This window comes from Anabrus simplex, chromosome 1, assembly GCF_040414725.1.
Source record: "Anabrus simplex isolate iqAnaSimp1 chromosome 1, ASM4041472v1, whole genome shotgun sequence".
Classification (NCBI taxonomy): Eukaryota; Metazoa; Arthropoda; class Insecta; order Orthoptera; family Tettigoniidae; genus Anabrus; species Anabrus simplex.
Window position 1 is genome coordinate 302909197 of NC_090265.1, and position 13185 is coordinate 302922381.

Below are 13185 nucleotides of genomic sequence, written 5' to 3' on the forward strand. Positions count from 1 at the left end.
GTGAGCCATGTATTTTTACTTGGGAGAGTAATATTTCAGGAGAAATGAACACTTTAACAAACTTTATTTTATTTTGAATTCATGCAGAGATAACAGGCAATAGCTATATTTTCCAACACTTGCCTTAAATGAACTTACGTTAACAGCCGAGAGGGACAATGTAACAGGTCGCAACACGTGACAGCATAAAGTTTTTCTGATCCACGTGTAGTTTGGACCTTTGTGGAAAGCTACTTTATTCTTTCACTTTTGGGAGGACGATCAGTATAAATTTCTCCACACATCATTGGAAACTGTACTTTTAGCTTGCTTTTCATCACTTACAATAAACTGTTATGGCAAGCGAGATGTTTTCGGGGAGAAACTAGTTAAAGCAGACAGGGAGGAGAATGACTTTTCTTTAATGGAAGGCCGCAATGTTAAAGACCTTGAGCAAACTGTTATGTTCCGAAGGGGTGAACAACCGGTAAGCTGTAGGTAAACAAACTGAGAGCGGTGTGGAGACCAGCAGGTGTCTTCAGGCAGGTAGCGGAGAGGAAACTTTCGACTTCACGTCACGAGTCTATGCAGTGCTGTTGTATAATCTTCACTGGAGTGCGAGAAAATGCGAGTGTTTATGTTAATGTAAGCGTGTGTAACGCCATGATAAAAATGTATCAAGTTTGCGTGTGTGAAAATTCGGAATACCACATCAGCTTCAGGATGGAATTCTAATTCATCATCACGGAGCCCGGAGGGTGATCCAACATGCCTCCAGCACCCAGGTATGAGCAACAAAAAAATAATGTGTAAATAGAATATGTAGGACTGTGAACTAATCGATGATCAAATGTAGCTTAGACTGTTAGATAGGATTGTAAATAATTCACATAATAATAATAATTATTATTATTATTGCACTCTTAGCTAGGGTTATCTTGCGCATTTCCTTTACGTAGATGTGTTTGCGGATTATTGTGGATCGTTTTGTAGTAAATCACTTAGACAGTTTAGGATGCTATATTATTAGATTTCAATGAGTGTAATGCCGATTTTATAATAATAATAATAATAATAATAATCATGTTATTATAACATTAGTTTGAGCGATATTTCTGTTGGAGTTATGATTTTGTAGATGCCGCCTTGTTGATTTTAATGCTTACTTTGCTACTTGCGCATTAAGCTTGTTTTATGTTGTGGAATCATCATTCAGATGACCGTTTCCGGTAGTTCTTATACCGTGTATTTTGCGACGATTTGGGTGGACGCGAGTATTTATTTCGGTGTGTAGTTGCGGTTACACATTTTTCAATAGCCGTGTTTTGAGAGGCAATCTCGTCATTTTAGTAAACAGTTAGTGACAGGAAGCCATTGATGAGTCAGCTCTGATATTTTGTAATATGTGAAGCAGAGAATGATCTAGAGATCGAGCTAAGTGAATAATATCCCTGATGATCTGCGTTGATAATGGAAATGTGATATTTGGACCATGTCATGAACTGTCGTAAGAAATAGAGATGTGCACGACAGATATTTTGCCCGCCAGATACGAGCGAGGCCGTATTATGAGGTACTACGTCGAGATTAATGATGAGTAAATAGAATTGAGAGATGAATAATTTAACCAGGAGTGTTAAATACGTAACGACATGGGTTATGATTGTAGGCAGAAGCCTGTATTTTGTTTCAAATAGTTCCAGGGAAAGTAGATGCTCGGCAAATAGGCCAGTTTATGCTAGCCGTAGTACATGTGAGCAGAGCGACGAATCAATGTGTATTTTGATAGTCATGTAGAGTCATGGATGACATGGAATAGCAGTAATTATTTGTCCATAGAGGTTAAATAGTGTCATGGCCAGACATTTGTCGTCTGAGGTTAGAGATTGCCGTCAAATCCACAATATTTTTGCTACTCGTAGCGGGGTAAATTTTCTGTAGACTCCGATATTTTGCGCATTTATTCTTATTTTCAGCAGGCAGCGATGTTGGGATCTAGATTTGTTTATTTATTATTTTTTCTTTGTGTACCTGTTATTACCGTTTATTTGTGGGATGTGATCGTACGTGAATTATTTGCATTTGATTTGATGTAAATAGATAGGTGTAGTTAGGCTAGTTTTGATTTCTATATTTTCTTTTGTTGGAGCAGTGTTTCTCCAGTAACAGGTCTAATTATGTAAATAAGATTCCATGTGTTAGGATAAGAGATCATCGATTAGTTCATAGTAGTAGTGGTATGCTCATACCAGACATTCAGTAATTACCAAACTTTTAAAATCCACTACATTTTAATTAGGAAATGAAGCGATCTTTAATACACCAGTTGTATCACAAATGCCGCAAATGAATAAGGTAAAATGAGATGGGGTCTGCCTCCATCTAGTGGTGGTACCACAAATTATGAGTTCGTAATGAAATGCAGTCAGCGGCAAATTAAATTAAATTTTAATGTACAAGGATCGCTTTCATTTGAAATGTAAACATGGGGCACTTGGCCTAATTATTTATATTTTAAAGAGGTCCAGGCTATCACAGTCATGCAAGTGAAGTTTAAATAATTAAATGAGTGATTGTAACACTCAGGTTCATGTGTCAATAATTTCCGTTTCAACCACGAGTAGTTTTGAATATGGCAGTGGTTATGTGGTAAATGAAGTACGATGTTCATGGCTGTTTTCTTTGAATTATTCCTTATTTGTTACACATGGTCAGTGCAGTCCAGGATTATTTTAAAGTTGGGTGTTTCCCAACTAAGTCACATGTGTTAAATATTTGATAAACACCTCTGAGTCAGTGTTGATTTAATGACGTAATTAATTAATTATTCAACTACACTAATTAATTTTGAGTGACATTTCCCTATGTATTACAATTCAGTATTTCAAATGAGGTGGTATTTCTGACCAGAGTTTTGAATTTATTCACGTCATCGTCTTGAAGACTGTGTCAACATAACCTGGAATATTTTAAAATTTGATTGACCTTCAGTCAGTTTTATTAGGCAGATAATTGAGTTATTGTAAGGCAGATCTTTAATTTTCTTAATTTCTATTCCATTTCACTTTGCTTGTTTTTCACCAGTTTATTTTCAATTTTGGCACTTTGCACTTTGTTCAATAAATCAGTTAGTTATTTAAATTTTAATTCAGTCTTTGGGTACCGTCATTTATAGTTAGTTTACCCCATCTTTTCATTCCCTCACTCCCTGATCGACGTGTGGCCTATCTTCGGGGATATCATCGGACGGTCCGCGACTGAGGAAGAAGAGTCTACATGCAGCGGTGAGTATCATTTAAATGTCATTTATTACAGGAGCAGCCGGCGCACAGAAGAAGGAAGAAGTTCACCGCAGTTGTTGCCTTGAGAAGGGCACAGGGGCCGGAGTGAGGAGTGAAAAGCTTGTCGCCCACCTTTGGGGCCAGATTTGCTTATCCCAGGGACTTTGCACTTTATATTTAATTTATTTTTGTACCCAGACTGACAGCCATGAACATAGGTTTACTAAGTGTTGATAAATATGAATGCTGTGATAGTACTGTTTGACAGGTAGTGGTATTAATTATAACTAACATGTTTTGTATAATTTTATCCAAATTTAGGATAAAATTGTTTTGTATTGGTGATTACTATGTCTTGCATGTGTTGGAAGTAATGTTGGGGAACCTGAAGGTCTCAGTCGCTTCTCTCAGTATACGAATATGTCGATTAGTCAGGAGCAGTGGGACATGTTAATAAAAACAATCAGCGATTTAAATCTAGTCAGGCCGAACTATCAAACAAAATAGAAACTAGCCAGACAGAATTAGCAGACGAATTCAGGTCCAGTCAGGCGCAATTAGCTATTGAACTTAAAATAAGTCAAGATGAGTTAAAATCCAGTCAGGCTGAAGTTGCAAACAAGGTAGAAAGCGAATTAAAATCTAGCCAGGCAGAAGTAGCTAACGAGTTGAAAACCACACAAAGCGAGTTAAAATCTAGCCAGGCAGAATTAGCGGCTAAGATTGAAAGTAGCCAAGCCGAACTTGCAAATAAAGTAGAGGCAATACAAGAACAGGTATTAGTAGAATTTAAACAGTGTGAGGAAAAGCTCGAGCAGAAACTTATAAAGAGCCAGGTCGAATTGAAGAAAGAATTACAGGCAAACCAGGACAAACTCATGCAAGCGTGTAATGCGAACAGGCAGGAGACAATGGATGAAATAAAGAAATTAGCGGATGTACAGGCGCAAATACAAGAACAGTTAGACAGCCTTAGCGCGACTTTTAAGGAGAGTATGAGGGAAACCAGAGCTACGATACAAGACCAGGGAAAGGACCTAGCTCAAAGTATCATATTCTTGGAAGAACGCATAGATGAAATAGAGGATGAAACCAAGAAAGAAATAAGAATTGTCCGGATTAAACTTATCAGTTCGCTTACAGCGAGAAATCCACAAACGCTTTAACTCGGTTTTTCTGGAAACCTGTGTTACACAACACCGGTACATTTAAATCCATAATTACGACACTGCGCCACAGCACAATAAATACTACTTTTAACGTTTCCACTCATTACCGTTACACTGCACGGGTTCACACCAGACCAAAGCATAAAGCAGAACTAACTGAAAATATCGACAGTAGAAACACATGTTTCTTCAGCAGGGTGGGCGAGTACTGACTTCATACCGCATGACATCACGCAGAATGCGGAGAAGGGGAGAAACAAGTGAGCGCGATGCCGGAAGACACTCCCCTCTGGGCAACCTACCACAAGTACATTCAGCCTCAGGATGCATGATCAATGGCATCGTCGCCTTACTAGTAGTGTCGGCTACTGAGTGTATGCTTCAATGCAGTTCATCGATTCATTCAACTGTCCGAATGAATCGAAGCTCATGGCACACGAGTCAGCTGACTCGCAGCAGACAGTGCTGAGTGGCGCACTCGGGGATCAATGAGAGACTACACACGCGCGGTTCGTTATCGAAACACTGGACTCTGGCGGTGAATCGAACTTCGGCTGCGAGCGAAACATACAGAGCCATGGCACACTGAAAGAATCATACAAACTCTCGCTCTCAGCTCATTTGAAAATAATACACTCACTTGCATTTCCGCTATTAGGGAGGTTTAAATAATAGTTGGATTCATTTGCAGGGATATAAAAGTAGTTAATTTATTATTCCACATTAGATGGTAAGTAAAAAGGCTAATTATTCATTAGTGTATTGAATCTTCCCACTATAACTTAGGTGACATTCGACAAGTGATCAAGTCAACTCTATAGCCTACACTGTGACTCATCATGCTCATGACCACTCAGACTACTACTACTAGAAACGTTTTCATTCCGTCCCTAAAGGGATGGTGGGCCTCCTAACTGTGAGGCCGTCTCTCAGGCCAGGAGATTTTCTACGGTGAAGGAGATGTGCGGAGAAGGAGAGAGGGTTGGCAGCCGTGGCCTATACTAGGAACTATCCCGGCATTCGCCTTATTGCAGGAAAATGGAAAACCACGGAAAACCATTCTCAGGACAGCCGATAGTGGGGACAAGCCATGTGGTCCAGCCCCCTCCGTCTCCCGCACGGAGGCGTAGAGCCGTGACCACTCCTCCTCTGGTCGGTTGGCCGATCGGAATGCAGAGCTGTCGGACTACGGACCGGCCGTGGCCACTTTCGGGCCGAGACTCACTCTGTATCCACCGACCACCACTCAGAAATATATGTTTCGTATTGAGAGTAACTGCTCCGCATTCTGTGAGTTCATATATCGCATTATTATTACACAAGACTTCAGTCATCGAATCTCGAGATCACCGGTCGAATGTGGACAGATATTTTTATATCTAATTCTGTATACTTATCTAATGAAGCTGTCACTGTGGGGGAAGTCCTTTGCAACGTCAAAACTTGATGCGAAGGAGAAACCTGAATCTCAAGGCTATGATACGTGAGGGTTTTTTAAGCCCTCCTATTTTTCGTAGGTGTTCCCAAATTGTGTTTTGTGAGGTCTGATGGGAAAGAGATGTCACATACGTCAGCCGAGGTGCCCGTTTACTCTATTGCATGACTTTTCAGGCTGTAGCACGACGTTTTTAGAACAATAATTTGTTTTGAAATGTGGGAAGTCGTTTATACTTGTAGAATGCTTGGTTTTTCTTTTTAATTTCATCTTTACAGGAATCATCCCACCAACGAACTGATTTTCTGTTTGTATTGTTGGTCCTTGGAACAGAATTTTCTGTGGCTTTAAGAATGATATTGGTGAATTCTCTTACGATATAGTCATTGTTGTAATTTTTGAAATGGGTAGGTGGTGGTAATCTGTATAACTCTGCCTTAATATTTTCTTTGTATTCTTGCCAATTGGCATGTTTAGTATTCCATTTATTTGGGTGTACACTTGGGTGTGGTTTGTTGTTTCCATTTATATTGATAGGAAAATGATCACTTCCGAAAAGAGATTTGCTAGCTGATGATGTATATATCGTTGCTGCATCTGGAGTCCTCAGACACAGATCTATAGTACTAAAAGTTCCATGCTGAATATCATAGTGATTAGGACCATTCGAGTCTGTTAGGATCAAATTTTCAGAATCTAGCAACGATTCAATTATTCTTCCTCTGGTGTTAGTGTGAAGATAGTTCCAAAATATGTTATGGGAGTTAAAATCTCCTAAGAGGAGGAATGGTTTAGAAAGTTGATTTATCAGATCTACTAATTAATTTAAATCCATATTCTGGCTTCTGGGCAAATAAACATTACAGATTCATAGGGAAAATGTTAGAAAGACGGTAACTGTTACTGCTTCCAAATTGGTTTTCAGTGGTATTTCTTTTTGAGGAACATTGTCACGTATGTAAGTAGCAACCCTTCCACTTGCAGGAATGGGACTGTCGCGGTTTTAGTGATATGCTCTAAAATGTCTCATATTAGCTACGTAGTTATCTCGAAAATTAGTTTCTTGTAAGCAAATTATTTCGGGTTGATGTTCATTAATAAGTTGTTGTAGATATTCGTATTGAGGGTAACATTCGTTAATATTCCACTGCAGTATCCAAGAATTCATGATAGTTTTCAAGTGATGTATTTATTAGATTTGATCCTTGTCTGTTATTGGGATTGTCTGATATGGGGCAGATCTATTGCTTTCTCCATTTGTGGCAGTAAGTAGTTTCTTTACAGTTCTGGTACACTGGTTTTTTAATTCTGTTGTCCTGATAGAAGGGGTATAGTTTATGCAGGGTCTCGATGAGATCTTCAACATGGAAAGTATAGGATAATGCAATAGGTAATATATTTGTTGCTGGTGTTCCTTTAAAATTTTCAAATAAACTTTTGAGTTGTATGAAATCAAGAACAAAATTTGAGTGATTAGCTTCTATTACTTCCTGAACAGGAAGTAGTTGTTCTTCGAGACTGGGGGGATTTAATACCATTAGTTTCTTCTTAGGCTGTTTAATGCCTTGGGTTTTATGTGATCCTAGAACAGGAAATTCATCATCTCTTTTATCATCTCCCGAGATGGAAGAATTATCTCAGAAGGAATTATTATCAGCCTTGGAAGTTTATTTGAAGATTCACTTGAAAGCAAGGGTCGTTTTATTCTTTGAGGTTTAGTTATGAGTGATTTTTCATTTGCTTCATATATTGGGACTGAAGTGTTCAAGTTCAAGGGGACGTCCTGTTGAGGGAGGTTTTTAGAGGAAGATGATGTGTCATTAGAACGCTCAATAATTTGCCAAGGGTCAGTAGTTGGCTGAGGATTCATAGTTGCATTTGCTGGGTTGGAGGTGTCCTCCTTTGAGGAAAATGAATTGATTTGGTGGCTGTTTCTTTTCTCCTAGAGTCTCAGCTAGTGAGGGACATACTTGGGCCATGTGGCCTTCTTCTTTGCAAATATAACAGGTGGAAACGTCTGACGAAGTGTAGATCCAATAATTGGTTCCTTCAAAACATATTTGCCGTGCATTTGGTAGTTTATTGAAATCGTCAGGTTTTAGTTGTCGACCGAAGCTAAGAATGTGTGTGAATCCCGGAATATTAATTTCAGCCTTAGGCTGGTTTTAGATGACATTGGTTTGATACCCAGAGTTGTAAGTGTTCTTCAATGACTGTGTTGGGTAAAATAGGACATACACTGGATAATATCATTCTCTTGTTTGCGACAATTAACGGTCTGAAAGTGAGATCAGTATGATTGATTCTAATTACAGGGTTACTGGGTGACAATTCCTGAACAATTTTTGTGCTTGATAGGAATATGCAAATTCTTGAGTTTGAAATACGAGCTATACAGGACGAACCGAAATTCGAGCACTCGGGTGTCGCAGCGCGACTCCTCACATGCCAGCAATTAAAAAATGTATCTCACAAAAGTTCGTCCTGCGAGTATATCCGGCAGAAAAAGGACGTTAAAGAGTGGCAATCTGCAACACTGTAACCACATATAGGGTAACTACATCTGTCAACACATGATAGTCTAGTTGTACAGTTGGTGCAGTGGATAGAGTTTTGGGTTAGCGTGTAGAAGTTCGAGGGGCCGATCCTGGGTTGACGCGTATGTTTTTTTATTTCGTAAATGTAGTCCAGGTGGTATGGTATCTGGCATCTTACTCGTCAACAGCGAATAAATTCACGCCCATGACGTGGAAAGGGCGTCTTTCAAATCTGACCAATGGAACCGATTGTTCGTCCATTTCTAGGATCGTAGTATGTAAGTGTCCACCTCTGTGGTGTAGTGGTTAGCGTGATTAGCTGACACCCCCGGAGGCTCGGGTTCGATTCCCGGCTCTGCCATGAATTTGAAAAGTGGTACGAGGGCTGGAACGGGGTCTACTCAGCCTCGGGAGGTCAACTGAGTAGAGGTGAGATCGATTCCCACCTCAGCCACCCTCGAAGTGGTATTTCGTGGTTTCCCACTTCTCCTCCAGGTGAATGCCGGGATGGTATCTAACTTCAGGCCATGGCCGCTTCCCTCCCTCTTTCTTGCCTATCCCTTCCAATCTTCCCATCCCTCCATAAGGCTCCTGTTCAGCATAGCAGGTGCTGGTGCGGCCGCCAGGGCGAGGTACTGGTCATTCTCCCCAGTTGTATCCCCCGACCAAGAGTCTGATGCTCCAGGACACTGCCCTTGAGGTGGTAGAGGTGGGATCCCTCGCTAAGTTCGAGGGAAAAGCCGATCCTGGAGGGTAAACAGATGATGATGATGATGATGAGTATGTAAGCGCAAATGGTTTCTAGAGGGCCCGCTGCAATCGCTGTTGACGGTTTTTTTTTTGCTTTACGTCGCACCGACACAGATAGGTCTTATGGCGACGATGGGACAGAAAAGGGCTAGGAGTGGGAAAGAAGCGGCCGTGGACTTAATTAAGGTACAGCCTGGTGTGAAAATGGGAAACCACGGAAAACCATTTCTAGGGCTGCCGACAGTAGGGTTCGAACCTACTATCTCCCGAATACTGGATACTGGTCGCACTTAAGCGACTGCAGCTATCGAGCTCGGTGTGTTGACGATTAAGGTGCCAGAGTCGTAATACTCACATTTAGTCCAGTATTTGGGTTGAGAAAGAACCTGAAGTATGTTTATTTACTGGCACACATCAATAACACGTCTGTGCTCATTCACTGCCACCTCGATTCTCTCAGTGAGTACTGTATGTTGTTGCTGCTACCTATCAATTCACACAGGTGTAATAGGAACGGTGACTCATGTGGCGTGTATCGGATCACTGTGTCGATTCAGTAACGTGAACGGAATCAAGTGAATCGATTCAGTAAAATGAATCGAATATCCCATCACTATTTGCTAGGGCACGTTTAGGTTTGGAAAGACACTGGATGATGCTGCTTCTAAATCTTGTTTACACCTGAGACTATGGAGATAAGTATTTGCAAAATTTTCTCTAGTTGCACCGTACTGTATTTTAAAAATGAGTTAGCCTCCTGACCGAATTATTCCAACGTCACTTACATTACAATTGTGACTGGTTCTGTTTTAAGAAGTGGGAGCTCAGTAGCTTCAAAATATCGTATCAATAAATTAAAAGGAGCGATGGTAGCTGCTTAATACTGGCGCTGAAAATGACAGCAACAGATGGCTTAGATGGTGAGGATACTAGATTTAGAAGAATGAGAGGGAATTGCCTAGCAGACCAACTGACGCAGTTACAGATAGTCGGTGACTCAACTTTGTATTGTCATTTATGTGTTCTGTGAAGCAGTGAAATATGACAAGCTTCAAGATATGGAAAGACACTGTGAAATGCATCTTTACGGAAAAGACAAACACACCAGACTAGCGGATTTCAGACACCTTGCACCTTTCGACCACATAGAGGCCATCAAGCTGGACAGCATGGATATATTAATTGTATTATATTAAACTCACGAACACACTTCTCGTGGAAGAACTCCCTACATTAAAACATGGTAGATACGGCACGACCATGAAGTTTACATGCTAAGGGGAACGCGTTATATTCCCGTCACTACTAGATGATTCTAGAATTCACATGATTAAGATGATGATGCCGCCTGCCTTATGTGTTACGCTAGCTGCCTTGGGTGAGGAGTAACCCTCACTTGTCGATGCATTACTCAAGATAGTCTCTAGGAGGCAGAAGACTGCCTTATTTATAATTCTAAACTGGGCTATGATTGGTTGATTTAAATTTAAAAGTTCAGTAGGGGTACCTCTAGAACTAAAGGGAGTGCCAACCTCTGACCATAACAATTCTTCTTAAATATGGCAGTAAGAAAGAAAGTTCAAGCAGCAGCTCTTAGGTGGTAACCCTAACCCAAATAGATCTATTGGCAGGCTTCAGAAATACATAGTAGCATAAATTTCAGCTTGTCTCCACAAGACTTCACAGTATTTTGACGTTTAAAGTGCTGTATATTATTATTATTATTATTATTATTATTATTATTATTATTATTATTATTATTATTATTATTATTATTATTATTATTATTATTATTATGGGTGTGATTAGCTCAGTGGCCTGACCTCTGGCTTTCAACCCAGACGAGGTTCGAACCCCGACTGATTCCAGAATGGAAAATCATGTGGCGTCACGATGGGCATGTGGACAATCTACATGATTCAGTGTAGGTCTAGCAAACCCAGAAATAAGTGAGATGACCTGAAGAAGCACTTTTGTTGCTATTATAGGAAGAAAAATATTGTGGAGAGCGTAGAAGTGTATGGAAATGAACCGTTGACAATAACAGATGAAAAAGTAAGAGATTAAAAGCCTTTGAAAAGTGATGTTGAATGTTGAAGGCAATTTAGATCGGATCACAAATGAAGAGAAACTATTTCATTCTAGTGAGAGGCGAACGATTTGGAGAAATTTGACCAGGAGAAGGGAAATTGATAAAACATATTTTGAGACACTTGGGTCTTGTACAGTTGATTATATCTGCTGGAAAAACGATAAGGGTTGATCAGTACAAGATATGACAAACAGATGTAGAAATTACGTACAAATGAAATGATTATTGCAGGATAGGGTGATATGTAAACTTCACGGACTGACGACTCAGACAGCAAGATAATTTTATGTTTTTATTTAAAAGAGATGCAAGCCACCCGCGTACCGGCATGCATGTCGTCAGGAGTTATTCTGGTACTAATGTGTTCTGTACTGTAGGGCAAATGACCTCCAGGACCATGTGTGTCTCCAGAACGGGAAATATTGTTTCTAAATATCCCAATATCCCTTCGGGCCCTGAGTGAGAATCGAACCCACGTCATTCTGGATGAACTAAGCACGCATTCACCGGCTCGGATTGGTAACCCCATACAACATGTACGAGAGTATGTTAATGATATGAAGAAGCTCCAGGACTGCCACATCTTTCCTTCAATCTCTGTCCTGTAAGAGCTAAAATCGATTCTTCTTACTGGTTCATAGCACAAATGGACTGCACTATCGAAGAGCATATAGTACTACAGTCCTCTTTTTCTTTATTCGCCCCTTTTAGGGGAAATGACCCATGATCTCTCAGAGTATGATGTATCCTTTCACCCAAGGTGGCTTATTGCCACGATCAACTCTGCCGACACGACTTGCTACTCCCTAGTCCTCATTTAAGTCTCCCTAAGGTAACCTAGTACGATACATCCGGCAGGAGAGGCCTGCTCTTACTCTATGCTCCGAAATGAATTATTAAAGGGATTGGATTAAAGATCATTATTTATAGAACAGTACTCTCTTGTAAGTAGCGTAAATTTATTTTACTAGCAAGTGATTATCGTCTGCTCCAACTGTTACTCATTTCTCTCATTTCTCTCGGCGCAGGGGCTAGATACTCATCACAACCATGCACAAAACTGTGAGAATATTCTGCGTAAGGCTGATATTGTGATGTCCGTGGTAGAAAGAATACACAAATGTATTTCTAACTGTGCGCGTTGACATCTTTATCTCATAGCTGGATTGTTGTAAAGTCACACACGAAAGATCGCCTTTATAAACTGCCTCGTCTTTATCAGCGATTTCAACAGTGACAAAATACTAACAAAACTCGTCATTGCATCCAATTCCGTAACATCCTCCCTTATGCAATTTCGACACCCTAATAAGTTTGTAGAAATTACTGCTGCTCGTGTTACCCTGTTAATTCACACATGTCACAGTAACACTAGCACATGGATAACATTGAAAACTCTTGGCAGAACATGACTCATACTGTAGTTCCTTAGTGTCTCGGTTCACCTCAAAAGGATACAGGCATTGGATTGAAAACACCAAATAAGTTTGACGACACTGGCAACACCAAATCTTCCTATACAATCAAATTGAATATACGGGCTGGGTGTCATTCAGTTCTCTTTTGTCTATCCAAACCTATTAGTACAACATCTCTTCTTTCAGGGTGATCTTTCCTACTTGTTTTGCTATTTGCTTCACGTCGCACTGACACAGATAGGTCTTATGGCGACGATGGGACAGGAAAGGCCTAGGAATGGGAAGGAAGCGGCCGTGGCCTTAATTAAGGTACAGCCCCCCAGCATTTGCCTGGTGTGAAAATGGGAAACCACGCGAAACCATCTTCAGGGCTGCCGACAGTGGGGTTCGAACCCACTATCTCCCGGATGCGAGCTCACAACTGCGCGCTCCTAACCACACGGCCAACTTGCCCGGTATCTTTCCTACTCTAGGTCGCTGAATCACCTGGGCAGGATACGAGGGTTGTATATAAAGTAGTGAAA